Here is a 6464-nt window from a genome sequence, read left to right as displayed (position 1 = left end):
TATAGGTTAAATGTCCTTTTGCCCGAAGAATAAAATGTGGAAGAGAAAGAGCAAAATTACATGCGTTCGATCTTGTTCTACTCAGACTTGGCGTGATCTTTCTGTCTTTCTAGTAGTTTCTAATTGGCTAGATTTGTCGGTGCAAATTGACCTGTGGATTCACCCTCACTGCCTGGTCTCCTGCTTCTTTGGGGGCCTTCATAGCACACACCACAGTTGTCACATTCTGTTTGTGTGATTCTTTGAATAATATCTGGCACCTTATTAGATTTTAAGCCCCAAAACAACAGGGACTGAACATGATTTTGTAGCCCCGTCACTGAGCATTGTGATAAAAACGGACAAACAGCCTGGAGAGGAATTGTGTGCTTCCCCAGAGTACCATTCATTCCTGTGTGCCCACTCTAGGCACGTGGGAACAGCTTGCCACTTGCTTGGTATTAATCATGCCACCGCAAACTGCACAGTTCTTCAGGGTTCACGCTAGGAAGCAAATCTAAACTCACCCACAGCCTAACCTTAAGTACCTCAGGAAGTTCTTTGGAAATAATGTCAGACGTTACCTGGCAACCCTACAAGCTGTTGTGCATGGCGGGCCTGTGAGTTTACTTGCTGTGCTCTCCTCGCCACACTCCACTCTCCTATTACTGATATTCACAAAAACCTGGGTTTTCAAACTGTCCAGTCTTATTTTTGGAAGAGTCTGTGAAGCAAAAAGGAAGATCGAGGATCAGTAAGGTGCGCATTTCATTTAAAACATCATTTGAACTGTTCCTTTCTACTGCTTCCCTTCAGAGTACATTTATGAGAGCATCTACATAGCAGTAAAACCATGATTTAGTGTATTTCTTTTCTTTTCTTAATTTGCTCCTATAGGTCTTATCTTCTCAGCGTTCTTGTGGCATTTCATTTAATTTAACACTTGTTATTATTTGTTACATCCTACGCAATGTCTTATCTCTGAACAAGATTATAAACACCCCAAGGGCTGGAACCAGCTTCTAGCAAGATATCTTGTAAACATCTTCGGTTAAGTACTTTCAGTTGACTGATCTGGCATCTTTGAGAAACACTGAAATCACTAAGGAAGGAAAGAGAAATGGGGACAACCAGCTCATCAAATTAAAGCCAATTCACAAGTTTCGACCAGAAAATCGCCTTCGCTCATTTGAGTTTACACAGTGAATTTTCTCCTCATGAAGGCCCTAGGTTGGCTACTAGCCCTAAAGAGGTTATCCATGAACCCGACTCTGGTTCTCAGTTCACTGTGTAAGATTTTGCCCCCATGGTTTGCAGCAGATGTTTTGGTCGCGTTGCCCCCTCTTCGCTGGTACCTGGCTGACACAGCTGTGATGGCTTCCTGAAACCTCTTGAATGAGTAAATAACTGTGGGCAAATGACCAAGGTGGTTCCCATGTGATCGCACCTCCCACTTCAACAGTGATGTCAGGACAATTGACGCTGCCACCTACATTCTCTGACGTAAATTCTATTCTAAGCCAGCCTCCATCCCAGTGCCTATTAGCCCTTTGTAAAAGGCCAGCATTTCTCCAGTTCTTGGCTAGCTCCTCTTTTGGCTAGCCAAAATCTTTTTTTTTAATTTTTTTTTGGCTAGCTTAAATCTTTTTCTTAAATTTTACTTATTTATTTTTATTGCAGTATAGTTGATGTACAATATTGTGTTAGTTTCAGATGCACAGCAAAGTGATTCAGTTACACGTATACACGTATATATCTATATCTTTTTGCTATACTTTTCCATTATAGTTTATTGCAAGATATTGAATATAGTTCCTTGTGCTAAACAATAGATCCTTGTCGTTTATCTATTTTATATATGATGCTGTGCATCTGTTACTCCCATGTCCCAATTTATCTCTCTCCCCCTTCTACTTTTGTAACCAGAAGTTTGTTTTCTACATCTGTGAGACTGTTTCTGTTTTGTATAGATTCACTTGTACTAATTTTTAGATTCTACATGTTAAGTGTTATCATATAATATTTGTCTTTCTCTGTCTGACTTACTTCACTTAGTATGAAAATATCTAGGTCCATCCATGTTGCTGTAAATGGCATGATTTCATTCTTTTTCATGGCTGAGTCTAAGCTTTAATCTTAACCCTCCTTCATCCAGAAGAAGCAGAAAGAGAAATAAAAGTATTCTTAGTAATAGGAGGAAGGCTCCACCTGGAAGCAAGGGAGAAGGTAGACAGAAGTTTCACTATCATCCAAGAGAGAATACATGCCAAGAAGACTGTGACAGGCCAACCTAAAGCTCCCCCAAGGCACTGTGTGCACAGGGTATCAGTAATTCATTACCAAGCTGCATGTCCCCACGTTTCCAGTCCCCTTGACCTCAGCCAACAAAAACCACAGTAGGAAAAACTGATATTGTAGCCACACTACCTTAAATTCCAGTAGCAGAGGAAACATTTAAAGGGCAGAGTTGTTTTCATGGTGAAGCCTACAACTGGATCTCTTACAAGGAGCCCCAGCTTAGGTCTCTGGTTCATCACTGGGGGGCCGGCAAAGAATTGATATGTTCCTCACTGCCATTCTGGAGTCCTTGCTTCTCTTTATTCCTTCCCTGGCTCCTCTTTTCCTTTGATTCTGCTTCAATTACAGGTCTGTGTGCTTAAAATAATTGGATTCTTGACAGTTTCTTAAAACGGATTCACTTTTACTTTGCTTTTTGGAAATGCTGAAATCATTCTGTTGTAATTTTTCACCATACATGCGCTCAACGCATAAATAATTATGACATGAATATCATTTAATGTTTAAGAGATGATTTTGTATGAAGCACACATTTTTTTTTCCAAGCTTTTTCTTTGCTTCTTATGCCCTTTTAAACACTGGTAGGTCAAGAACACATTTTAATTGTGTAAAATTATTAAAAATATAAAAATACACAAATTAAACTAGGAATCCCCCCCTTTATTTCTGACCCCAATTCCTTTCCCTTCCCCAGAAGTGACCACTGTTTACATGATAGGTAAACGTCCAGTCTTATCCATGAGCATTTATATAGATGTATGGATACACTTTTAATTTTTTCATGTAAATGGGATTATATTACATGTGTTGTTCTGTAGCTTGCTTTTTTATATAATAGTATAGCTTCGAAGTCTTATTTCTGTAAAATAAAATAACAATACCTAATTATTTTAAAAGATATGCATTATTGTCCATAATAAGGAATACAGATGTATTATACTCAATCTAGTAAAGTACTAAAATATAGTTGGGTTGAGAAATTATGAGAAATGTTGCAATATCTCTGAACAACAATCTTTGTGCAGATAAATACTTCTGAAGGCCAAATTCCTGGAAATCTAATTGTGCATTCAAAAGATATGTACATTTTTAAAAGCTTGACTGAGGTATAACTCACATCCCATAAAAGTTACCCATCTCAAGGTATTGGTAGATTTATGTTTATATGATTACTAGTATATTTAAAGAGTTGTATGACTATCACCACAATTTTATTTTAAGTCATTTCTATCACCCCCAAAAGAAACCTCATGCCCATTTGCAGTCATTCACCATACCCACCCCCAGCCCTAGGCAACCACTATTCCGCTTTCTGTCCCTATAGTTCTATCTACTCTGGACATTGCATATGGATGTAACTGTTCACTACGTGTCTTTTGTGTCTGCCTCTTTTCATTTAGCATGTTTCTGAGGTTTGTTCATACTGAAGCATGTATAAGTACTATGTTCCTTTTCATGGCTGAATAATATTCCATTGCATGGACATACCATATTTTGCTTATCCATTCACCAGCTGATAGACAATTGGGTTTGTTGGTTCACACTGGAAACTATAGCACAGAAGAGTAATCATCAGCAGTGGTCACACATAATAACCAAGTGGAAAAGGAGGCATGAGCATAGAAATAACAAATTTAAAAGGACACAACAGTGTGTTCAAGACAGTACAGAGCCAAATGTCTCAAAGAATTCACTTGATGATTCTTAGTAGAAAAAATTCTCAGTATGATCCTACTAATTATATAAGATATCAATAAGGCATACCAGACTCTGCTTGGCATTACCATCTTGCTGGGAAATCTAAGGGCAAGTGGGAAGATGTTCCAAAACATCCCCAATTGATAATCAGACTCCATTTTCTCACCTGGGAAAAAAAAAGTAGAAATTATAATTGTGAGACTGTGAGGCTAGCTCATGAAGATTTTATTTACCCTAAAACCTTAGAGTAAAAGACTTCATTTTTCATTATACTAGTAAATGTAAGCCTGGAAGTAGTATTCTTATACTTCTTTTAGCTGTACTGTAAGTCTTACCAAACATATTAATTGACCTCTGTCTTCTTTCAAGTCTATGACTAACTACTATTGTAGGGAACATACAGTGGTCCAATGAAATGGACTGACAGCCTCAAAACTGTCACCTTGGAAAATCGCCTTGTTATTCCAAGGATGTAGCCACTCTTCAAATTATTTTTGGAGCCCACCTTCTTCCTTGGCCTTTGGAGTTCATGGTATAACCCTAGACATAGCAAATCTTCACTGCTCTGAGTAGATTTAATTTTTCAAAAGAGTCCAAAGACATTAGGAGTTGGGTGACTAAGCTGAGTAGTAATTTGGGGTTGGAAAATAAGGACAAAGTATAGAGACTTCACGGTCCAAAAGCTATTTCTACCAACAGTACAATGCAGTCATGTGTACAGCTTCCCAAAGTGACTTCTTTTGAGGATGGAATTAATTTAGCTGAATAAGCAAAATAATTTCACGGTCACACTTATGACATGTCATGCGTGCTCACAAGCACTAAAAAACAGCCCTTCCCAAAATATATCTCCCACTGTCCTACCAAGCTACCTAAAATTCAGAATACTTTGATCTGTAGAACGGATGGCCGTTGCCAAAATACCATATATTCTAAGCAAGGTGTAGCATAATATCTTAGCATGAATTTGCTTGACAGAATAAATCGCCAGCCTTGACTGACACAAGGCAAGAGGACATAACTGATTTGGGGGGAAGGCCATCAGAGGGAAACCCTCGAACCACCTTCTAATCCTTGAATTGAGCACAGCACCCACTCCCCTCCAATTCCACACATCCGTCTTAAACACATCAGCCAAACACGGATGCATGGTCCAAGCGTGTGGTGATTTTTATTAAGAATAACTTTGGTTCTAAGAATTCCACCCTCAATTCTGTAATACTTTCCATTAAAAACAATTATACAAGAGCAAATACAAAAAATATTAAATTATGAAAACAAATCAATTAAGGCTCCCTTTATATATATTATATACACTCAAACAAGTCAGAATTTTTCAGAGTAGAAGAATAAAGTCAACTGTGATAGCTTAGAAAGCAACACTACTCGGAGACCAGAAAACACTGAGCTATTTTAAGAAAACCGCAGAGTGGAAAAATGGAGCCATTTTTCTAAAAAATTGGCTCAAAGCACAAAACTGCTTGGATGTTCATGAGTCCTAGGGGTTTGGACTGTACAGTATTAAGGTGTGGAGGGAGAATGACGCCTTTTTAAACTCAGGCTTATAAGCTGAGCTGATCTGGCAATTTCAAAGAGCTTTTCTATCTGTACATTCCACTGTTTAGTGAGGAGACATTACTTGACGCTATTTACAAGTCTTCTTTTGGCCAGACCTTGGGCTACTAACCGCTAATAATTTTGCAGATTTGTGAGTGAGATTGGGAGGGAAACGCTCTTGGCATTTATTTTTCCCCAGTGAAGAATGCATTCTAGGTAAATTCTAGGAACAGAATTGGTCTTTCTAAAGGAGGCTGTTAGGGCCCTTGAGAATTTTATCAAGCGGCAGAATTGCTTCAAGGGTACAGAATCTAAAGATCTTACATATCCGGTTGGATTCAAGGCTATGAGCTACTCCTGAATCTTCATTTTACAAATTGCATCACTAGTCCACATGCACAGGGGCAGAACACTAGTCAACGTACAATCAGAAATGTACTTTCAAGATGATCAGTTAATGCTCTTTCCTCTCTGAAAAGGAAGAAGAATGGAAAGAAATAGTTACCATTGCGTCCTTCAAAAGTAACTTATGATAGAGCAACACTGCACCTTAAGCATCTCATATTTTATTCAAATAATACTTGCTGATGAGAGAAATAATCCATTTCAGGTGTAATCAACATGTTCTATGACTAGCGGTATATTATCTATGCATTTACTTTTGTCCTGTCCACATTAGGAGTGAACAGGAGCCTAATCACCAACCATGAAAACTACGGAACTCCCATAGAAAGCTAATTTCTACTTAGGCTTATTAAGGATTCAAAAGCTCGGGATCCAGCTTTCTATGACTCTTGAAAGAAATTATAAGAAGAGCCTTCGGGGCTTCCCGGGTGGCGCAGTGGTTGAGGGTCCGCCCGCCGATGCAGGGGACACGGGGTCGCGCCCCAGTCTGGGAAGATCCCACATGCCGCGGAGCGGCTGGGGCCGCT

Source organism: Lipotes vexillifer, unplaced genomic scaffold (assembly GCF_000442215.2).
Source record: "Lipotes vexillifer unplaced genomic scaffold, Lipotes_vexillifer_v1.1 scaffold534, whole genome shotgun sequence".
NCBI classification, from domain to species: Eukaryota; Metazoa; Chordata; class Mammalia; order Artiodactyla; family Lipotidae; genus Lipotes; species Lipotes vexillifer.
Note: the sequence above shows the minus strand (reverse complement) of the source record.